The 25,465-nt window shown below is 38.7% G+C and overlaps 1 protein-coding gene across 2 annotated transcripts in view; it reads left to right on the top strand.

Annotated features, from left to right (window-relative positions):
- Positions 1-1,446: 1,446 nt before the first annotated feature.
- Positions 1,447-25,465, top strand: part of SLC6A17 (solute carrier family 6 member 17) — a 62,073-nt gene continuing 38,054 nt past the window's right edge. Inside the window, exon 1 of one of the 2 annotated variants that reach the window (XM_075195923.1) lies at positions 1,447-1,570. The gene's annotated coding sequence lies outside the window, so the exon portion shown is untranslated. Of the gene's footprint in view, positions 1,571-1,621; positions 1,821-25,465 lie in introns of those variants that run through there. The other variant, XM_075195922.1, reaches the window with a different exon arrangement.

The raw sequence follows: 25,465 nt of genomic DNA, 5'->3' as shown, positions 1-25,465 counted from the left end.
TAACAGGTTAAAAAAAAATGATAATTTCTTTTTTTATCAAACTTTAGTAAATAATGTTACTGAGCAATGCACATACACTGTTATGGGGACTGCTCAGTAAAACGAAGAGATATGCAAAGCAGCAGATATCTATGATATCTGCTGCGATGCAGTGATAGTAAATACGAATTTTGCGGTTAATCCTCGAAAACTTCAGTTTTCGGGGATTGAACACACTTTTTAGTTTCGTAAATAGGCCCCTTATTGTATTTCTATATCTCCCCTGTTTAGTTTTACAAACAATTATTACTATTATAGTATCGTGATATAATTAAAATCACTTCTGTGAAATAAACTAGAGCGTCAGAATCTGGAATACTAACAATTTTGTGCCTGATATATTTTTTTTAAACTGTGCAATGAAACTGTGTGCTTAATATTCATATTTAAATCTCTTTAATCTTCCATATGCAGAAAGCTCTGTGTAGCTTTCTACTGAGGATAATCTGCAGAGCCAATACTGTATGTTTTTGCAGCTGCTATTTTATAAGGTTTGATGTGTCAAGTAAAGCTCCCTGTTAGCTCACTTATTGACCAGCTGGTGTTTCTCAGACACATGCAGGAACATCTGAAAGATGCTGATCAGGTTTCCATGGTGACAGATCCTCAGCTCGGGATGCTCAGAGTCAGAAGGGTTGGAATCACAGAGCTATTTATAGGTTGCTATCAGGGCACTTATGGAAATAGGTCTGCAGAGGACACGTGCAGAAGGGCCTTCTCATCACCTTTCCTAGAACACAGTAGCCACAGCATGTCACCTGGACTATCACCTTAGTAAGACAACTGGTAGGACAAATACAGTGTTGTCAAACGGAATTGACGAATCTAAAGGTTTACTTATGGCACGATGTAGAAAATGATATCCCACTGCATTTCAACACATGTAATGGACTCCTAGGATTTGCTATACACTGGCATTTATGATAAAACTCCACATAGCCGTAAGACTTCTGATGCACAAGCCGATTGTTTTCTTAATGGAATGTGCATCTTACAAAAATATGGTCCAGATGGTCAGGCTTATAAAAATAACGGTGGCGTTCAATATCAGTGTGCTGCATGATCTCCTATTTCCAAATTAGAAGGCTCTTCATAAAATGTTCAAGTTGAGATTTAAAATGCTCTCAACATTATGCTAAATGAACGGTGTGGCTTCATGAATTTCATTTAAAGTCATATTGAATTAAATAAATAATTTTCCAGTGTGGTGTAGTCTATGTCTATTAAAAACGACATGTAAATCAATTATTTTTTATCATTATTATTATTTTATATCATTTTTTATCATTATTATTATTATCATTATTTTTGATAACTGTATGTCGCCTATTTTAACATCTAATAAAAAAAGAGGGAGAGGAGAGGAGAGAGAACGATAAAGCCCCGTGACTTTCCTCCCCCACCAGCTGCTTTCACGCTTTTCCATTCACAAGTGACAAGCATCTCTGGGTGACTCAAGCTTTGCGTCAGCAGCAACCATCAGAGCCTGGTGCGTGGGGATGAGGGATAGTGAGCTCCTTTCTGCAGGCAGGTAAGGTGATCCTCCCTGTACAAGCAGTCACTGTGAGTCTTGGGGAGTGGGCTCTAGTACTCACTGAGTGGGTTGGTGGTCTGTGGTGCCCCCTTGGGTTCCGACGTCAGGCCTGCGTGCGCAGCTCCCGTTGGCACCCGGTCAATGGATACCAGGTCCCCCCATCCCTCCCAGCCTTGATCCGTGAGCAGAGTCCCTCCTACCTGCATTAATACAAGCGCATCCATCCTCGCAGCATCACATGTAAAGGGTAAGACTACCAACAATTTACGCTCATTTCTATTTCTTTAATCTCTCTCCGCTCTTTTACTACGGTAGACAATATGGGGCAGGAGACGCCATCCTATTTTTTTTGGGGTTGCTATATGGTTTGGCAGGGTGACATTGAAGGTGTTCGCACCTGCAAAGGTCATGTCATAAAGGTTCTAATGTATTGGTACCCATGAGAACAGTGAGTTAAGCAGTGCAGTGAATGATTGAAGGAGGGTTTCAGGTAGATAAAGGACTTAGTAAGACCTTCACACTTTATGTGTGGTTGTGTCACCTGGAGGCCTGGACACACCTGAACACAAGAGGGGGTGATGTGCAGACGTCAGACACAAGCTGCATTGAAACCTTTACAGGCTGGTAACCTAGATCTCCCGAGCCTTCCCTCTCAGCTGCTACGATCAGTGTTTGACCTTGAATTCCATTCTGAGATGATCTGAATATTTAATTCCCGCGGCCATGACATTGTATGTTGACATTCGCTGCAGTCTAGTATCATCTTTCATTGGGTCAGGTGGATATGTGTCTCGTTGGGCAGCGTGGATTCTAAAATGTCAGGACAATTAAGTAATTTATGCTTTACGCTAAAAAGTACATTGCTGCTGCAGAACATCTTGGTGATGAAGCATGCAACGTCATGAATTCATTACTAATTACTTGATAGAGGAAAAAAATGATGCCTGTCTGTTTAGCTGTAATGGAAATTCTGCAGTGGCCAATGCCCTTTCTGTGTGTGGTCATAGTATTCTCCAACAGCGTGGACACATGGGCAGACATGTGAGCAATGCCGTCATATATCACCTGTAGCAAGATTGATTTAAAAGGGAGTCTATAGCCAACTGAAGACGAATAACACACAGACCCAAACTCTTGTTTTTCTTGGGAAACAAATGATGTCGTGACTTCATAGTGTTATAACAACTCTCTTTCTCGTGTCATAAATATATTAGTATGACCTTTGCAAGCAGCCATATGCAAGTTGTCAATTTCTGTGCAGTGTCCTACGGAAACCCAATACACATTTGTTGCTAGAACATGTTGTTTCCTAATTTTGATGTCATGCCACAGACAAACATCAGTGCTTTTCAGTGACCATATTTTGTTTTCACACTTATTACTACGCCATAAAAGAGGAGTGTATACCAATTTACACCTCCAAAGTCATCTTTTTTGTTTTTCCATTGAATAGGTTATAACTCTAAATGTTCTGCATTTCTATTCTCTGTAAAGATACATATGTGTAAAGGATGTTATGCAACATTCTTGCTTATACTTTCTGGTGTGTTGCTGATAAATGTATATAAATAAATGGTGATGATGATGATGATGATAAAATGTTGTATCTGTGATCCCAGCTTAATGTTTAAGATGCACTGTTAAGTTAACATGCCCCTTTGTGTCTACAGAGCCATTTGGTACTAAATTAATGTGAACAATAATTTTGCCATTGATTTGTTGCCTGGAAACTGTAATAGATGAGTACACTTTTGATTTACTGTGTATGATATTACAACTGTGAGATGCAAGGCTATATTCCCATGACATTTTAATCTGTGCTGTCTAGAGAGTCTTTAGCTTATGAATCCATGTGCTTGTTTTATGGAAAGGTGTAAAAAAATTTTTACAATCAGACCACATTTAATTGTGTTGCCCTTGTAGCCAAATGTTTGTCTTTGACATTGAAGCTCTTACAAAATCATAACAGATTGATACCTGATCTGATGCTATTAGTAAAAACATGTTTTGTTTCAGATGCATTTTTACTTAGAAAACACCATAATATTTCAAGCATTTCTCTTATATAAACTGCTTTTTTGTATACCATTTTCAAAGATTTGATAAAAACATCTTCAAGACTCCTAATCATTATTAATGTTTTCATCAAGTTTGTATGTACATATAATTTAATCTTTAGTGATTCTGTAAACTATAATTTGAGCAGAATTTAACAGGTGGATGCCTGCTTTTTTATATACAAGCTGAAAGTCAGCATGCCCATTGTATATTATTACACACTTTGTTCTGCAATAGCAAAACATGTTTATTGTTATTGCTACTGTTTATCATTCTTATTATTATACCTATTTTTAATTTATTGATTTATTACATTCTTGTTAATATATATTTAACATAACTTTATAGATTTGAAGCAGTGTAACAATGGATTATATTACTTAGTCACCAGGGTTGTACAATCCACATGGCTGTAACTGACATGCAAATCAATGCTTTGACAATATGTTAGATGCTTGACCTATTGCTTTTTTATCTGGCACAGTTGGTTTTAGCTCCAAATAAAATAATCCTACAAGTCTTTCATTGAATGTAATATTATACATTGTAAATGTAAGTATTTTAGTATATGAGACATGGGTGTGGGGGGTGAGGAAGAGAGAGAAAGAGAGATGGAGAGAGAGACAATGAGAGAGAAGGTGAAAGAGACAATGAGAGAGAAGGAGAAAGAGACAATGAGAGAGAAGGAGAGAAAGATAATGAGAGAGAAGGAGAAAAAAAGAGAAGGAGAGATAGACAATGAGAGATGAGAATGAGACAATGAGAGAGAAGGAGAGAGAGAAGGAGAAAGAGACGAGAGGAAAGGAGAAATACAATGAGAGAGGAGAGAGAGACAATAAGAGAGAGGAAAAAGAGACAATGAGAGAGGAGAGAGAGACAATGGGGCATATTTAAGAAAGCACGATAGTGCGCTTACCGGGAAATTAAGGTTCCTCCATGTCCTCCGCATATTTATGAAAGGTGCATCGCAGCAGATATCGTGGATATCTGCTGCTTTGCACTGCTCTTCATTTTTGGGAGCAGTCATCATTCAACAGTATGGTGACTGCTCCCAGCCGCAATCTAACAAGTTCCGAAAAAAAAAATTTTACGGAAACTTGTCATGTTAATGTACGCCAGCTGAAGCTGAAGCTGGCGTACATTATCATAATTGAAAAAATCCAATGCTGTCAGCTCTGTTCCGAAGAGCAGAGCTGGACAGCGCATGTGTGGAGGGATCACATGATCCCTCCCTGTCACTCACAGCTCTCTCTCTGCAACGATAGTTGCAGAGACAGAGCAGGGATCTTTGTGCGCATGTGCAGTTCTTCAAAATGCACATGCGCAATTGAAGGATGAAGAGGAGCTGGAGGAGATCCTGAGACAGCGCTTCCGAAGAGGGGGGTAAGTATGATTTTTTTTTTATCACAGAAACAGCAGTTTTTCGGAACTGCTGTTTCTGTGATCCGTTGTTCATAAATTTGAGAAATAGTTCAATCCTTATCCTTGCGATAAGGATTGATAACTATTTCTCATTTTTGCCGATGATTGATAAATGTGCCCCAATGAGAGAGAAGGAGAAAGAGACAATGAGAGAGGAGAGAGAGACAATGAGAGAGAAGGAGAAAGAGACTATGAGAGAGGAGAGAGAGAGACAATGAGAGAGAAGGAGAAAGAGACAATGAGAGAGGAGAGAGAGACAATGAGAGAGAAGGAGAAAGAGACAATGAGAGAGAAGGAGAAAGAGACAATGAGAGAGGAGAGAGAGAGAGACAATGAGAGAGAAGGAGAAAAAGACAATGAGAGAGGAGAGAGAGACAATGAGAGAGAAGGTGAAAGAGACAATGAGAGAGAAGGAGAAAGAGACAATGAGAGAGAAGGAGAGAAAGATAATGAGAGAGAAGGAGAAAAAAAGAGAAGGAGAGATAGACAATGAGAGATGAGAATGAGACAATGAGAGAGAAGGAGAGAGAGAAGGAGAAAGAGACGAGAGGAAAGGAGAAATACAATGAGAGAGGAGAGAGAGACAATAAGAGAGAGGAAAAAGAGACAATGAGAGAGGAGAGAGAGACAATGGGGCATATTTAAGAAAGCACGATAGTGCGCTTACCGGGAAATTAAGGTTCCTCCATGTCCTCCGCATATTTATGAAAGGTGCATCGCAGCAGATATCGTGGATATCTGCTGCTTTGCACTGCTCTTCATTTTTGGGAGCAGTCATCATTCAACAGTATGGTGACTGCTCCCAGCCGCAATCTAACAAGTTCCGAAAAAAAAAATTTTACGGAAACTTGTCATGTTAATGTACGCCAGCTGAAGCTGAAGCTGGCGTACATTATCATAATTGAAAAAATCCAATGCTGTCAGCTCTGTTCCGAAGAGCAGAGCTGGACAGCGCATGTGTGGAGGGATCACATGATCCCTCCCTGTCACTCACAGCTCTCTCTCTGCAACGATAGTTGCAGAGACAGAGCAGGGATCTTTGTGCGCATGTGCAGTTCTTCAAAATGCACATGCGCAATTGAAGGATGAAGAGGAGCTGGAGGAGATCCTGAGACAGCGCTTCCGAAGAGGGGGGTAAGTATGATTTTTTTTTTATCACAGAAACAGCAGTTTTTCGGAACTGCTGTTTCTGTGATCCGTTGTTCATAAATTTGAGAAATAGTTCAATCCTTATCCTTGCGATAAGGATTGATAACTATTTCTCATTTTTGCCGATGATTGATAAATGTGCCCCAATGAGAGAGAAGGAGAAAGAGACAATGAGAGAGGAGAGAGAGACAATGAGAGAGAAGGAGAAAGAGACTATGAGAGAGGAGAGAGAGAGACAATGAGAGAGAAGGAGAAAGAGACAATGAGAGAGGAGAGAGAGACAATGAGAGAGAAGGAGAAAGAGACAATGAGAGAGAAGGAGAAAGAGACAATGAGAGAGGAGAGAGAGAGAGACAATGAGAGAGAAGGAGAAAAAGACAATGAGAGAGGAGAGAGAGACAATGAGAGCGAAGGAGAAAGAGACAATGAGAGAGACGAAGAGATTATGGATTTCCTCAGTTTAGTGAATTTATTTTCCCAACTTGCTCTTGTCATACTTTTCCAACAAAAAATTCAAGTGGTGATTTTGGCTTGAAAAAAAGTGAAGGTCATTTCTGATGGACTGGCATATAAATAGTTGCATTTTTGCACAAATTTCACTCAATTTTACACTAGAGCTCACTTGTGTGCATGGGTACAGCATTCATAAATTTTCACACTGCTTTAAGTAGGGCTTAGATATTATTATGATCTCCTTGCAATGGCACAAACTTATGATTAAGCACTGGCCTTAGTAATCTTTTAATTGTTTGATAGCAAGGGATGTTTTCACCCATGTATCAAGTAAAGTATTTATAATTTTTTATTTTCATTGCATTTTAGTGAGAGATGAAATGTAAGTGCATAAACAGGTTACCCATTGAATTTTCACCAGCAAAGTTTGGTGGTTATAGACTTTCAGCTTCTGATTGGTCCTCAGGCATCCCTCACTCCACAGCGTCACACAGCTGTGGTTTTCAGATGGGGCAGTTATACAAACCATGGGGTCAGAGCTGAGGGGCAGAGTTAATTAAATCTAGATGGCAATGTAGCTTTATATTAAACAATTAATACCAATTATTTTGTTTGTTATTAATATTGACCATTATTACAATTTACTTTAAGTACAAACCCTGTGCTAAGTCAATAAACAATTTATGCCAAAATGATATTGCTACCATGCTAGAGAATACCAAATTGAACATAATTTTTTTTGGTAATATTTCACAAAATCCCCTGAAATGATACATCATCACTCCTCCAGTTAGTAGCAAATGTCCTCATAAAACCAAACAGATATCTATAATGAAGACATTTGTATATATTTTTTTAAATGTGTATGATTAAAAAACTGTTCAAAATGACAAAATAATATCAGTCATAAAATCTCTTTTGATAACACTGCTCTTTAAACCAGATCATTCCTAACCAGTAAACTTCTTAACATATTTGCCTGAAGTTTGCCTTGTACATCACAACTGATAAAATATTCTGGAGAAGAGTTTGGTTGACAGTGACTCAATCATTCTGGATTATAGTCTACACAATGGAACATTTTGAATTAATTTTCAACATTTCTGATGGAGTTAAAGTAGCTGATATATATTTTCCCTAAGTTTTATTTTAGATTTTATCCACCGTTAGTTCTTCCCATGTATATTTTAATTCCTCAAAAAACACGTATAACATTAATCAAGACTACTGACAATAAATGTAGTTTTCTTGTTATGTAATTAAAAAACTTTATTTGCAACTGTATGTAGATGAGATAATACATTAGACACGTCTCTGGTAATGTTTGTAAACCTACTGATTCCCCCCCCCCAAAAAAAATTTGCACACATGGCCTAAGTGCTTCACTGAGCCCCATAGCAAACCTTGGGTAGCGGCCAATGTTGAGAAGAGCAGAGAGACGACTACCTCTGACCATGCGTGGTCTGGAGTGTTAGCCCCTCAGAAGAGGACTCAGCTCTGCTCTTTCCAGAGCAGAAAGTGGGCCTTGCAGTGTGCTCTGAAGGCTTTGTTGGTTGGTGCAGGGGCCTTGTAGGGAGGGACATTTGGAATTTTTGGGCCTCCCTCACCTCCAGGAACCATAGCGGCTGCACCATCTGCACACACAGTAATTCCGCTACTGATAAGGCCACAACATAATCCATTGATTCACCCAAACATCGCCATAATCTTCAGGCCACTCCCCTTTTGCTCATTTTCAAAACAGGTCCCTGAAAAAATGGTACTCTTGTATGGGACATATACAGTATACATTCTTCAGTTTATACATGGGCTTGAAAGCAGGCATGATATTATCTAAGCAAGCATTAACTCAGAGAGTATTAGTATCAGCTTAAATCTACAAAGGGGACCTTTTGACCCAATGTGTGTGTATATATGCTCCGTTTTTAGCTATTATTATTTAGCTGCTACATATAGTGCAGCTCTGTTAAAAATGAAGCAGATCTGACCTCCCCCACTTTGGACGTGATCGATTTTGGTGCAAGGTGGACAGGTCAGTGTGGCGCAGCACATCTCATGGTAATGATTAATCTCATTGCGCATTATCTCTTTACAGTAACTCCTCCTCTGACAGCTGATAGTGTAAAATGGGCATCTGCAAGGCAATATGAAGGAAATAGTTGCTTTTCCTCCATATTTGCCTTAATAAATATCCCCCACGGTGTTTAACAGCAAACTTTTAAGCTTTTTAATTTTGTTGCAATACTTTATTTTCATGGTCTGTGCTATAAAGCACTTATATTTTGATCCCCCAGTAAGGAACACAAGAAGTTATATAAAACTGCAAAATCTTTTTGGACTCATGTAACGACACTCTGGTCATCTGATCCTATTCAGCCACCGTTTTATTCATTTTCACTTGTTTCTTATATAATGTATTGTGCACAATCAAAATATTAGTGTATATCAATCTTATATATTTACATATTTTCAATGTTACACTTACTAACTTTTTATGTCTGATTTTTCCATTGAAAAGAAGTAGGATACAGAATCAGTAGACATTCCAATAGCCTGAAATTAATTAAGTCTGTTGCTTAGTTTTGAAGATAAGAGTTATTTAGTTGTTTTATCTTATTCAGTGTATTTGAGACACTGATGTTCTTATATGTTCAAATTCACATAATTCACATAATATATGATATATGTTATAATAGAAGATAGTACTCAACAACGGGTGAGAATTTCCAACGTGTTATCTCATATCATTGCATAAAAAAGCATTGTATAACAAAAAACTTTGCATAGCTAAAGCAGTGAAGTACAAGCTGAAATAACTGATAACATGTATGGTCATGGTTTAAATAAACACAAAACAGCTATAGTAGCAAAAAGCACGAAACTGAATCTTAGAATAATAGACAGGAGAAGTCAGGATTTAACCTTGGCTAACAGGAACATGCGCATGCAGGGCGTGAACCAGCAATATCGATTAGCTGTTTGGGAAATGATACAAATATGTGGTTGAAGAACAAAGACAGAGTAATATCCAATATTAAATAATCAATGGGACATGAATATTTCAAATTTAGCACTAAGTATCTGACTGACTTAAAGTTATTGTTTTTATTTTTGCAATAAAGCCCCTTACCACTCACCCTTTTCAGTGCTTGCAGACCCATTGAAGCATCAGAGTTCACAACCTGGCATTGAAACGTAAACTACTGTAGATGCTCTTTATCAGCACAGCTGCATTGACAGTTTGCATCTGCTGGAGTGTACTTTCAATCTCCATACTGTACGCCCTGTAGAATCAAGGGGTCAGCAGTTGTTGGCAGCCTAAAAGTTGCGAGTTTGTCCCAAACAATGGGGTCCACAGTATTTATGGTCCAAGATTCTGCTACTTAGGGGGAACAGGGTGTATTGTAAATTACATTTTTTCTGTGAAGTGACATATCCACTTTCAATTAAGTTGAAAAAACAAAAACATAAACGATCTTCAATCTAAGCCACACTCCTCTTGATTCAGCTTTGCCCTCTTCTACTTAGAGGGGTAAATTCAGTTAGCTGCGAAGTGTCTCGTGGGCATTCCGGAGACACTATACGACGGAGATTTTAACAGAAATTTTTCCTTGCGCTCCATAGAGGTGCGAGGAAAACTGATCTGAGAATTTTGCTGTAATAACAGTAAAAGTGAGCAGCCGTGATGTTCTCAGGATCATCGCGGCTCTAATGAGAAGGGTCCTCCATACCCTTTGTTTTCATGTCTGCATTTATTTTGTCTGCCTTGTATGTCCTGGTTTTATGTATTTCCCTACTGTACACCGCTGCGGAGCACTTTTGCACCTTCCTTACATATCTACGATAATAATAATAATAAGTTGCTTCCGTTAAATTCATAAATCCAAAACATCCACATTTTCCAATACATCATTGTACTCCTTTTCTACTATGCCACCTATGGAGTAATTATGTTTAGTTTGATTTCTATGGGTATCACAGTTGGTATGTAGGTTTAGGATTGTGTTGACTGCCCCTACAACTAAAACGTTTATTTGTTAACGCCTCTCCAACTGTTAATTTTATACAGACAGTATTCAAATTAGAAATTGGTGATATTTTCAAAACAGTTCTGCAGAATATTCCCCTTCTTCTGCATTTGGCCATGATAGTTTACATACTTCATCCGTGGAATGTGGACTTAAATGTTTCCAGTCCTACTTCACCACACAGCAGAATGCATTCTCCATCATCATCCTAGCTCTATTCATAGACTATAAAAGCTACAATACAGTGCAAAATGGAATTCTGTAAAACTGAGAACCAAAAGAATAATTTGAAAGTTGTATTCCTGGAAATGTATACCTCTGCAAAATGGCCTGTTCAACGAAATTTGATATGCACAACATGTTGCTGCAATTTCGCTCATCTCTAATTGAAACCTTAGTCAGACCTATGTCAATCACATGAGTGGACTAGATACTGTTTAGTTCATAATGATAGATTTGTAAGTATCACGTGTATTAATCATAATAAATCACTAGTTTCCAAAAGAGATCATTGTGATATTCGCAGTCAGACGCTAGATAATGTGTCCATCTACTGCCTCCTAAATTAAAAGTTATTGTTACCAAATAGAGTGTCTCATGCGATAATAATTAATCAAAACATCTCTAGCAGAAAACTTATTAGTGTAATAGTCTAGCACTGTGAGCTTCGGTCTAATAGCTCAAACATATATCCTTCAGTTAAGAGGTATAGATTGATTGATCAGGAACAGCGTCTATCTAAAGGCTAAATATCTGCTAGAGAAGCTGAATAGATACTATAGTTGGTCATATAACAATATGCACAGAGATGCCAGCATTCACTTTCTCAAGTGAGAAGCACTAATGGCTGAACAGAAAGCAACGTCTGTCTGATAACTAGTTATAAATGGTCTATTAAGATGCTGAGTAGAAATATAGCGAAAAGGAGTACAGCGTCCACAGAAACGCAGACGCGCGTTTAGCTAATGAGCTTATTCAAAGGCAAACCGAGGCAACCTTTTTACTCGCTATTTAAAGTGTATGGCCACGACTCCAGTGACGCGAGTCCTGGAGACGTGCATAGTAACAGGGATCTTGGACCCGTGATTGACTTTACACTTGGCCGCGCCTATGGTGACGTCAACCCCAAAGAAAAACATAGCAAAAGTCAGGATGAGCGGGCTCGGATTTACAGAATCAGAACAGCCCCGAACAGTGCGGATCCAAGCCCGAACCGAGCACTGTTCGGGTATTCCCGACGATTAGCAAAACTCAAAACGAGGCTATGACTCATAATCCCACCGTCGGATCTCGCGATACTCGTATTCTTTAAATTCCCCGCTTGCCGCCGCCATCTTCAGCTTTGGAGATATTTGTCATTAGCAGTGCCAGAGGCTTTTCTCATATCTTTTCATAGCAGAGTTGATATAACGATCTAGCGTTTTAAATGCTTGTACATGTGTCAAATGTGCATTTCAGCTATAACTTCTTAAGTGTATATAACATAAAAGCTTCATTCATTGCTGAGTTAAGTCAGGGTTTTCAGCATGACAGACAATATCAAGCTTCTCTAAGTGAACAAATGTCAGCGAATGAATAAAAATGTTGACATATTACAGGTTATAGCTGATGTTATAAAACAGGTCAAAGCTAAATCAAACAATATTTTGAGCAAAGGACAAAGTTGAAGCAAACCCAGCCACAACCACCATAATTGTCTGAGACCCAGTGCAAAGTGGGACAGAAGACAGAAGACCTGGGATGTAAGTAGACTTCTGTCCAACTATAAAACAGACATTTGGACTTGTTTATACAAGCTCAGTTTGGACTGATATTTACTTCTCAGAAGTGTTTTATTTTATTCCTATTTTTTCATTTTGTTTTCTTCAGTGCACTGATGATGTATTCTTTTTTTGATTATTTGTTTTATTCTTATCTTCAAGTTGTTGTTTTCCTCCTGATATATACATGCACACCTAACATACATACTGAGCAAGGTATTTACTGACTTCAAACACGGTTGATACACTATCTATCACCCAACTGGTCTGGTTTGTACCATCTGCATTCATACTTATTACCATTACACTTGGGCATTTGTGCTTATTGTGGCTGTATGCACACCTATACTGCATAGTTACAGTACTTACTGCACAGGGCTATTTCAATGAAAACTTGCTATTGTCACTATTTGTTGGTCACCTGAAAACAATATTATAAATATCTGTGTTATGACAAATAACCAAGTATGACACAATTGGAAAGTCAGCACTGTTAATGATACTATATAACAGGCTTGGCTAACCTGTGGCACTCCAGGTGTTGTGAAACTACAAGCCCCATCATGCTTTGCCAATATATAGCAGCTTATTGCTGGAAGGGTATGCTGGGACTTGTAGTTTCACAACACCTGGAGTGCCACAGGTTAGCCAAGCCTGTTATATAATATTAACATAATGCATAATGTTTGGAAAACCATGTTTCATTAGATTTACTTTTAAATGAGGTATACATGTATAAATGATGTTAATAAAAAAAATAGGACATTTGGTCTCGGACTGATCAAAATATATAAGAACTACATTGAAAATTAAAATTACAATTTTGGATAGAGTTCAAGAAGTTATACATAGTTCAACTCTGGAATACAGCTTAACCGATCTCCCAAGTACTATGAGAGCTCCAATGTTCCAGTAATGCATTATGCCCCCATCTATGTGAATTTTTCCATTCAGTCCATTCTTTGAAGGAGAGTAACAGTTAGAGCAGTGTGACCTCCATTGGGTCAGAAGAAACAACAGTTTCCGAGCGAGTAGAATGATGTATTCTAGCACAACGTATAGAACAGAGATGGTTTTGGTTCTAAAATCAACTGTAACCTTAGTCAAGATTTGGTTTTACACAACAGCTAAAACACATTTGAATCACATGCATGTATCAGAGCTGCTTGGCAATGAGTGCTGCTATTCACAATATTTTCTACTAGTGTGTCTAAATCCTTTTCTATGTCATAATAACCCAGTTGTTATCGCATTTACTGTGTAAGCAGCAGAATTGTTACGACAGCCTAAGTGCCTAACGTTATATTTATCTACATTAAAAGTCATCTGCCATTATCCTTACCGACTTTCCAACCTTTTGGCCTAAAAACAATATTGTGAGGTGTTCAGAATAGACTGGAAATTAGTGGAAATGAAAGTTATTGAGGTTAATAATAGCGTAGGAGTGAAAAAAAAAATAAATCTGGATTTTAGCACTTTTTATGCTTTTTTAAAAAAAAAATCAGAACCCAAAACCCAAAATCAGAACCAAAACCTTGAGTAGGGTGTTTTGGCAAAACACATTTGAACCCAAAACCTCAAGGTAATCAGAACCCAAAACCCAAAACCCGAAAAGTGGCCGGTGCACACCCCTAAGCAAAAGAGACCCTAGAACCGTGATTGACAGATGCTGTAGCCAATAAGGAGTGCTGAACTATATGATGTAATATGTAGATGATCAGCAATTATACTGTATTAAAACAATATGTATGATGTATATAAACAATTCCTCGCACTGTGCTGAGATTGTATTGTCTTTAAATTGAGTAGATGTCCCTAAAGGGATTTATATGTAAACTCTTTAGATCCAAATACTGAGTGATATAGATTATTATGATAAGATTGAATAATGTACATTGGATTTAGATATAACTACTAATCATAGATAATAATTATCCATGAAACCAACATAATTATGATACCCAGAAGGACTATATGCACAAAAATAATAATAAATAAAAATAAAAATAAAATTAAAATTATATTGTGACTAAACTAAGTGAGAGTAATGTAACACATTCATGTTCGGATGAGTGACTGAAAAAAGGTAAGTAAACTTATTTTGTGAGAATATTAGATATATAGTGTGTGTTATTATACTATTTATTATTTTAACAAGCATTAGGAAATTATATAACAAACTACACTTCGCTGGGAAAGGAAATGTAGTTTTGTCCATATAGTGGCAGCGAGTGATAGATAAACTATGTGGTTATAGTATAACTTATTGAGTGATACTATAACGAACAAAAAATACATTGAGGACTCTAATGGTCCTTTATTTACAAAACTTATGGATAATAAATTCAACATAAGTTGTTATGTATAGTTACCATCGTACTTTAATCAGATTTTTCAGTATATAGTATGTATTACGTTTTTATTATTAACTTCCAATTATCAATGTATGTTTTACTATACATATAGAGTATAGTATTTTCGTGCCCTTAACTCAGATGTTTGCTGTAAATAGCTAGACCTGTATTTGATATACAGCCATAATAAAATAACTGACCTTAAACGAGGCTCAAAAAAAAAAAGGAAGAACAAATAAATATAATTATGGATTATGTCTATATATAGTAGCAATCAATGAGATATTACAGAAATACCATAAAGTTGTTAAAATCATTTAAACCATATGGGTTTAAACTATTCATAAGAAAAAAAATTTTTTTTACTTTCTCTCTTAAGTAGTTCTTGTTGAAGATTGCCCCCTCTTAGGCCAAGTATACTCTGTTCCATCGCAAAGGCCTGGAGTGATTTTGGGTCAGAGTTGTGGAACCTCAAAAAATGTCTTGCCACGGTTGTGAGTTGTTTATAATTCTCCTTGTCTTTCTTTGCTCTTCTTGTAATACCTACATGTTCCAAAATTCTAACCTTGAGTGGTCTAGTAGTCATACCTATCTAATATATAAAAGCCTAGCGGCGTGTGTTAGTGTGTGTGTGTGTGTGTAAAAAACTAACGGGTGACAGAGTGCTCAACCTGCAGCGCCACCTGCTGGGCGGAGTTATATACTACACTGACCTACTAAATTCTTAGCATTATCTAATATATAAAAGCCTAGCGGCGTGTGTGTATGGCGATGAAGATGACAAGAACCTTTTTAACACCTTAAGTAGCTTGATTTGACTAGAATGCATGAGTATCTTGCACGGGTTAACTTGTGTAACATAAGTTATACAGGCAAGTTAAGCAGTAAATGACATTAGGTGAATTAGAATTTAAAAATTGTTTCATTTTCCAGGTTTTTGAATGTCTCTCGTTATATTCATTGGTCAGTTTCATGTATTGACATGTGCGGCATAAGCAACATTTAAAGAACCCCAGTGGTTTATTAGTGGTTTGTTTTTCTTGGGTTAAGACACTATGGACCAAATGATCTTTCAAGTTCTTAGACCTCATTGAGATTTTGTCACCAACAACTTTATTTAAATCTTCATCAGATCTTAAGATGCTCAGATGTTTCTGAAAGATGGTGGTGATTTGTTTCCATTCAGGACAGTACTTACCAATCATACGGATTCTTGTATCAACGGGTTTCACTGTAGGAGCACATAGATTAATGTTTCCCTATCTTTTAAGTCAGGCCTGTCCAACATGCGGCCCTCCAGATGTTTGTGAAACTACAAGTCCCAGCATGCCCTTCCAGCTATCAACAGGTTGTCTACTAGCAAAGCATGCTGGGGCTTGAAGTTTCACAACACCTGGAGGGCCGCAGGTTGGACAGGCCTGTTTTAAGTTAACCATTTTGCTAGCTTTATTAATAGTCTTATTGCTATAGCCTCTACATGTAAGTCTGGATTTGAGTTCTTTCACTCTCAAATCATAGATATCATCATTAGAGCAGTTCCTTCATGTTTGAAGCATTTCCCCTTTTGGAATTCCTCGAATAACTGCCGGGTGGTGTGAACTTGTCGAATGTAGTAGGCTATTAGTGGCCATTTGTTTGTGATAAATATCGGTACTGAGCTTGCCATCCACTGATTTGAAAATGGTCAAATCTAAGAAATTTATTTTGGTCCCATGTATTTCTGAAGTCAATTTCAAATTCAACACATTAGTATTGAGAATAGCAGTGAAGTCATTAAACAGGGTCACATCACCATCCCACAGGATAAACACATCGTCAATATATCTCAGCCACATAACAATGTGACTGGTATATAGATTATTTGTGTCAGTTAATACAAATTCTCTCTCCTACCACCCCAAAAATAAATTGGCAAAGGTGGGAGCCATCCTTCAGCTATAAAAAAGCAAACAATTTGAAAAATAGCCTAGTACAAAGTACCATTCCACCAGAGATCACAAAAAGTAGCAAGGAAGGAACCTGGATGAATGAAAGTGCCACAGGATTTTACTATTGTAACAGATGTATAGCGTGCAAAACCAGCAGGGTTAAAGCTGCTAAACCAGTGACAAATTTCACATCTACTGCTACTGGGGAAAGTTTCAAAATAAAGGACAAACTCACCTGTGACTCAACAGGTGTAATTTACCTCCTACAATGCCATTGTGGCTACCAGTACATAGGGAAAATGATCAGAAAATTGTCTACTAGGGTTTCTGAATATATAAGGAACATCAAAAACTAACTTAAAACCCATAGCGTTACTGAGCACTTTCTTGAACATCATGAACATGAGCCCACCAAACTGCTCTTTTTGGGGATCAGCAAGGTTAAGAAACCATGTCGGGGAGGGAACTTCGTCAAACTAATCTCACAAGCAGAAACAAAGTGGATTTATAACCTAAAGACCTTGTCACCCCATGGTCTTAACATTGAGATCAATACCAATATTTTCCTCTAATCGAGCTACTTCATTCGCAGTTTTGAATTTCACTACACATTATCCCCTTTGCCCGTACCATCTAACGTTTAGGCAATCTGTGAGTATGGAGGGTTCTGTTTTATACACTACCTTTTAACCTTCAGAGTCCGCTACATCCTTTGAATAATGTTATATTAATCATTCGTCTTTGCCATACCATTTCTGTTTTGAGCCATCTCAAATTATATTTTATTTATTATAAGAGTCTGATTAATCTGTAGTCCACTTAACCCATGTAGGAGATCACTATTTGTTGATTAGGCAGTTTATACTCATTTATTATTTATGTATTTATTTCTGTCTATTACTGGACACTGCTTAATATCACAACCTTTTGTATATGCCACTAGCGGCGTATAATGCATATCCCTCCCATAATGCAGTGGACTTCTCTAGCATTAGGCACTGCTGTATATCAACACCTGCATATGTAACACATTCATGCAGCTACAGCTGTCTTATAGTTTGATTGGCCGTTGCAAGTAAAATATTCCTGCAATGTATCATTATGTACCTACATATAATAATCTGAATGTTAATTATACGAATAGTATTTCTTCTTTTACAATTACTCTTAACTTAAGACTGTCCAAACAGTATAGAACTTGTTTTTGTTTTGGACTTTCACATGTGCCTAAAAGGGCGAATGAATCCTGCCCAGCATGGCCCCATCTAACTGTCAATGGCTGGAGATGACCAGTGATGAAGTGTAATTGCTAATTGAGTCTCCCTTTATATTGAGAGGACTTCACCTCACACTCAATTGTAATCCAGACTTCCCTGACGAAGCTTGCATGGGCGAAAGGCACAGTACCCAGGATTATTCATCAGTCAGCTCATGAGCATTGCCTACATTGACTTTTCATTCCTACTACTATCGGGATGGAGAAACGGAGCTAATCAGCGCATGCGCAAAGGATTAAACACACACCGCAGGAGCACAGCCACCAAACACATCTGTTCGTATCACAGTGGCAAAGAGGAAGGACGGCTCAACAGACCGGATTCTCCGGGTAACATTCCAGCTACAAGGGTAAGTCAGAATGGATACCCCCGTCCTGCAACTTCTCAGCCGCCACCAGCATTACTTGTAAGTGGAGACCTTGGGGCACATTTATCATTAATCGGCAAAAGTGAGAAATAGTTATCAATCCTTATCGCAAGGATAAGGATTGAACTATTTCTCAAATTTATTAAAAAGGGAACACAGAAACAGCAGTTCTGAAAAACTGCTGTTTCTGTGATAGAAAATATCACACTTACCCCCCTCTTCGGATGCGCTGTCTCAGGATCTCCTCTTCGTTCCTCTTCTTCCTTCAATTGCGCATGTGCAGTGCACATGCGCACAAAGTCCCCACTCTGTCTCTGCAACTATCGTTGCAGAGAGAGCGCGCTGAGTGACAGGGAGGGATCATGTGATCCCTCCACACATGCGCTGTCCAGCTCTGCTCTTCGGAGCTGAGCTGACAGCAGTGGATTTCTTCAATTCTGATAATGTACACCAGCTTCAGCTGGCGTATATTATCAAGACAAGTTCCCGAAAAAAAAAAAATTCCGGGACTTGTTAGATTGTGGCCAGAGCAGTCACCATTCTGTTGAATGGTGACTGCTCGCAAAAACGATCAGGAGTGCAAAGCAGCAGATATCCATGATATCTGCTGCGATGCACCTTTAATAAATTTGCGGAGGGCATATCGGGACTTTAATTCCACGTAAGTGCACAATAGTGCACTACCCTGATTTGTTAAATATGCCCTCTTATCCCTACACGTTTGTGCAAGTTTGTTATTCTGCCTTCAGTGGGCTGGCTATAACTCTGCAACTAGACTGTGTACCCTGTGCCGTGCTAATCTGAATTGGCTTCTTAACAATCAAATAAGGATGGACTTAACAGAATAATTTGTATGCCCCCAAAGGGACAACTGTTCTTGAATCAATACTGATACTACATTTATCAGTATGTGGACTTATATATTTCGTTGGACTTGACTTGGATCTGACTTTTCATCTACACTTGAATATATTTAACTTATTCAACCATATTATCTACATAAGTTGTCATACTGTCTCTTACTGATACCTATTCATATTATAGAGTAATTTTAATCTTTACATCCAGTGCACTTGCTTTTGTCAACTGTTTAAAACTAATATACAGTTTGAATAATATTATTGTTTGTAGCTTAGTCATTTATCACCATCATCCACTACTTTTTCATCCACTCTACCCAGTTGTTCAATTTATATTGCGCCTGGGATATCTTTGTTTTTACTGTTCATTTGTAAGTGGTCAAATTTTCCATAGGAAACTACAGATGCAATTCTCATGTAGCTCCTTATACAAAATATATACACATTATTTAAAAATATTTGCATAAGCCACTCATTAAACAAAGCCCCTTTAACACTTTACTTCTGCTAATCATCTCAGTGGTATAGCTGAGGGTTCTTGTTTACAAGTGTAAATTGAAAGGCTTGCTGCCATCAATCCACCAGTGTGGATTTATAGTCCAGACCCCCCAAAAACACTGGTAGATTTATAATGCAGACCCACCAAATATCTTGTGACTTTACAAAATAGACACCCAGATCTCTAGTGACTTTACAATGCAGGCCCTATATCTCTGATTATACAAGGCAAACACCATTTATTTGTGGGTTATAGAATGCAGATGTCAGGTCTCCGGGGGTGACAAGATGCGAACCTCAGATCACTGGTGCTTTACTATGCAGGCTTCCAAGATCTCAGGTGAGGACGCAACCCAGAACATTGCAGCTGGTTTGAAGAAGAAGTAGTAAGAAGCTCTCATAACAGTAGACTGCTCCAGGCACTCAGGTGGATAGCGATTAACCATTCATCAGTCAGAGTGCCAGGAGCAGTCTAATGTGCTGTTACAACCAAAAGAGTTGATACAATGGGCAGTAAATTATATATTCTGGAAATAATGTCCCTGGAGTTAGACATGAGAAGCTAAATCTTTGACAGTGGGATTGAAAGCTTAGCAAGAAAGATGAGCAGCGAAGCTGGCATGGACAGTGTCAGGTATACAACTATCTTAGTATGAGTCATATGGATTTTATATTTTGATTAGCCCCAGGGAAAAATAAACTTACAATATCAAAGACAAATCTAATTCATTTGCCTTTGCAGTTCCAAAGGCAGCAGAGGCTGCATATATGTCTATCAGGGACACTGTACTATTCCACAAGGACATTACCTGGGATCTGGGGGCAAATTTATATCTATCCCACAACATAGTTTTAGTGTTTCAGATCTGTGGAGGTACATATTTTAGTAGGTGCATATTACAATATAGGCCTGCGGGAAATGTGAGTCCAAAGACACATATTGAAATGCCCAAAACATACACTTACAGCAGTTGAGCTACATGTGCCACTTTATAAACATTAAGTTAACTTTGGAATTCCTTAACCAACAAAATTTCTGACCAGCATCAAAATCCTGCACTGGAGCTCGGGCTTCACTTTACACCAAAGTAACTAAACATTGCTCTTTCTATGGGTGAAAGATACAATACCTTTAAAGGGATAGGATAGGATAGGATAGGATAGGGAAGACCCGAGAGCACTACTCGATTTAACTGCTTCATATAAGACAGAGTTATTTGCCCCATGTAGAGACTGGCTGTTAAATCTTATTTGCAAAATAGGTGAAGAATTCAAGGTAACATTCAAATCACGCTTTGACTCACAGAAGTTAAATCAACGGACTTCCTGTGGTTTGCCACTAATATTTAGTTTAAAGGCTAAAATGATTGAGAAAGAACTTTTAAAAGGTTAGGCAAGCTCACCACACACCAAGAAAGGTAGAGCAGCATATCATCTGCATGCAAACAGATGTTACAGCCTTTGGATACAATTTATTACCCATGGATTGAGGGAAAAATACGTATAACCTGCACCAAGACTTACATTGTTCAGCAGACCAGCATCTGGGTAATCGCCCAATCCTGCTGTACTCCCAGCTAAGCTCAAAGAAAGTGAGGACAATAGAACCTTATGGATGGCCAAAGGTTCACCAGTAGCAACACTGGGCCTGATTCATAAAGGAAAGTAAAAATTTTAGTAACTTTGCACTTTGCAAAACCACATTGCATTGGGAGGGAGAGTGTAAATTTAAAATGTGATAGCAGATTTATAGTTGGGGTAGGAAATGTCCTAGATTAACTTTACATTTCAGTGTACAAATAAAGCTATCAAGTATTTGTGTGCTACATTCTAAGTATTTAACGTATGTACAAAATAATAAACTAATTTGCACCCCTTTCATTGTAACATGGTTTTGTCCAGGAGAAAACTCACTATTTTTTATGCCTTATTTTCCTTAATAAATCAGGCCCACTGTGTGCAAGGTCAATATTTTTCCAAACATTGAAGATAAAATCATGCTCAGACAAGATTCATATTGCTTTGGACATTTAATGACATGTTTTCACAGCAATGAGTATGTTTAGGCTTTGGAATCACAGGTTGTTCAAGAGGGGAGAAGAAAAATGCATTGCTCCAACTCAACAGGGCAGGTACCACTATGCTGCTATACCAAAAATACGAAAGAAAGACAGGATCTAGTAAAAGGTACATTGTGATGATATATTTAGGGCACATCAATTTGCTTGTTTAGGTCGATTCCTGCTCTACACATATTGGAAGTGCCTAAAGGTTGATGCCCCAATAGTGCTGACTACACATCTTGGACCTCTGCCAAGAAACTTTCCCCCCAAAAAAGTAGGAAGTGGAAACTGGGTTACTGTGCAAGTCCAGGTTACGTTGGATGCACTCTATTCTGAAGGGCACACACATAGTTCCCATTGGAATATATCTGATGCAAATAGGGAACATTGTTGTTTCTGTCACTTTCACGCTAGGAAAGTATGAATTCTAAACTGTTAGTCAGGATTAGCACCACCATAAGCAGAGGCACATCCTCTAACATGCCACTGGTCTTCACCAGGAAGCCCCGCAAGGGAGTTTGGTCTAGTTTGCAAGGTGACAAGCAGGTCACAGCCATCTGCCCAGGTTCTAGACGTGACAGGCTGGTACACAAAAGCCAATGAGCATGCCAGGACAAGCCAGGTAGTAAATGGATAGGTGGAGATGACACAAAATCAGCAAGCAAGGAGAATGGTCAGGACAAGCTGAAGTTAAGCTCACAAGCAGAGGTTCAAGATCAGGAAACAAACTGGTGAACTGGTACACAGAAAATGCCATGGAAAAGCATCACAATGAATGCTGAAGTAAAGGAGACCTAATATTCTGGCACCATACTGTGCAGAGAGCTGGATTAAATAGTTAATTTGAAATAGGTGGGCAATGTAACAACAGCGTTACCAAGTGCCCACCACTAGAGGGGGTCCAACTATGGGAAAGAGGAGTCTACCTGGTAAACAGAGCACTAAGACTCACCAGGAGAGGAGTGCTGTGAATCCAGATCCCGATAAGTAATCTCCGGGCACATATATTGCAAGATGAACAGTTGAAACTGTGGTTTCCCAAATATCCACAGTAGCTAAAGTTATAAGCTATATGTACATTAAACAATGTCATCCCTCTAAACCACTCTTTCAATAAAACCCCCAAGGTAACCCCGCCAATTCCATACAATTTGGGTAGCTCTGACTAATAAAATTAGAGTACCATCCACTTTAAGAATCATCAGATGCCAGTCCTAATTTATGTGCATACTTGCAAAAATCAGATTTTGTTTTGTGAGAAGAGTTTAAGAGAATGAACTTGAAGAGGTAAAGAGTACACATTACAGGAGACCAGCCTGATTCTACAGGTGTCTACATATATGGCAGCTAGGAGCATTTGTGCAAAGTACAGAAATGGAAGTTGCTCAATCAAGTTGTATAAATATACAGCAGGTGCTAGAAGGAGAGGGGTTATCTAGAAAATAGACATACAAAGACAAATTCCACAGCCCACTTTTGTGAACCAGTAAAAGAGATGCTATTTTATTTGTACATAGAATGCAGAATTCTTAGTTACACACATTTGCAAATCTATCATCTGTGTCCAAGCATGTGTCACGGGCACTAGGAGTTTTACCCAGAATTCACCAGGTGTAGCTTTACTCACCAGAGGCGCGGAGTCTAACACAGTGGCTGGTCTTCTCCAGGAACTCCCGCAAGGAAGTATGGTTTTAGCGGCTGCCATTGTGCAGGTCGCGGCCCTCTGGGGAGTGTGGTGAATATACGGAACTGTACAAACTGGATGGAAGAAGGAATGTCAATGATATATATGCATAGTCTCTGAGCAGTGGAAACAATGGTAGCACGGCAGAATGATGAGTAGTGATAAAAGGAGAAGAGAGTTCCAAAGTGCTTAGCACGCAGGTAGCATACAGCAGGCAAATACTTGACAACTGGAGAAAGTCTATGCAAACAGTCAATCAACAATGTAATAGGAGAGTCAGCGACTCGCAGCTATACTCCCGAGAAACTATAGACTTTAGTCCCAAAAATAGGTAACATGCAAAGTAGTAGAGTAAGCTGCTCCTGACAGGTGTTACCGCTGGCATGAAGCAAAGACTTGTCCAGGTGCAGGTAAGATACAAGGTAGCATGGAGCAGTCTGCGGCTGGCAGGTATTACCACTGATGTGTAGAGAAGACTTGTCCAGGCGCAGGTAAGATACAATGTAGCATGGAGCGGTCTGCAGCTGGCAGATATTACCACTGATGTGGAGAGAAGACTTGTCCAGGTGCAGATACGATACAAGGTAGCATGGAGCGGTCTGCGGCTGGCAGGTATTACCACTGATGTGGAGAGAAGAACTTGTCCAGGTGCAGGTAGCGTCCACAGCAAACAGATAGCACAAGCAGGAACAGGAAACTCCTCGGTGTCTCAATGGAATGAGGACCAAGAACAGGCAAAGGTAATAGGGCAACAGGTGCCTTAAATAGTGAGAGGTGATTAATTATCCAATGAGACTAGGAACAAGGTTTTAACTGTCCGTGGGTCTTGCACATGCGCAATCCTTTGGTCAAGATGGCGGACGGCCGCGGTGCAAGACAGGCACCGGCAAGAGAGAGAGAGACCCATGTCTAAAACTAGAGGCACTCATAGTCCGGTGAGTGACAGCATGTGTAATAGTAGAGCAGAGACTGCACCTCAATACTCTCAATTCTCTTGGTTTCCATAACTCAGGACACTGCTATATCCCTCCACTCCAAAGTTATGTCTGTATACCGAAAGTGTACCTGACTTCTTCTGTTGGTAATCACACATCCCTTGGTATATGATGAACTATTATGACTTCTTGTACCAGATCTATGCTGACAATAATCAAATTCATCTGTTGATTCCTCAGCTCTTCCTATCTTTACCATTTTGGATGGTACATTCTTATAGTGGTTAGCATTACTGCCTCACAGCATTGGAACCGTGGTTTCAATTAAAATCTGTGTGTGTAGAATTTGTATGTTCTTCTCGTGTTTGCGTGGGTTTCCTTCATTTGCCAAGTTTTCTGCCACAGTCCCGATAAATACTTATAGGTCAATTGGCTTTTGACAAAATTGACCCTAATGTGCATCCTTGTTAGGTAATCTATACTGTAATCTTCAATGGGGTAACAACTGATGGGAAGCATTCAATATTCTTTGGAAAGCACTGCTGAATATGCAGGCAATATAAATGATAACATTAATAATCACATATTACTGAATTATCTGCCAATTTGGCTTGTATTTCCCATGGCTAGAGTGTGTTTCACTTTTCTCCATGCCCTTTATATTACCAGGTCTTGCAAACAGGATCCTCTTCAGTATTTCGGTTTGCATTAGCGTGTAATGTGGCTACTGTTTGTATATTGTGTAGATGGTCTGGATGGCAATCTAAACACTCTGCACATTCCAGAATGACCTATGTCTGAGAGTATTAGTGGGCTGGTTAGGGTCACAAAAAGTCGTAGCTTGGAGTCTATAACGTAAATGTATTAATCTGCGATTCTAGCGAATATTCGGTGACTATGCCAGGCAGTTTTAAAATGGCAATGTGTTTAAAGGCAACTTTTACATTAAAACACATTGCCATTTTAAAATTACCCTGCAAAGTCTCCAAATATTGAAGATTTGCTAGGATCACAGATTAATACATTTACCCAAATGTGTGTTCTGCACTCAGCTCT

This window comes from Mixophyes fleayi, chromosome 2 (genome assembly GCF_038048845.1).
Source record: "Mixophyes fleayi isolate aMixFle1 chromosome 2, aMixFle1.hap1, whole genome shotgun sequence".
Classification (NCBI taxonomy): domain Eukaryota; kingdom Metazoa; phylum Chordata; class Amphibia; order Anura; family Limnodynastidae; genus Mixophyes; species Mixophyes fleayi.
The sequence above is the reverse complement of the archived record's forward strand: the minus strand, read 5'-3'. Positions and strand labels throughout refer to the sequence as shown.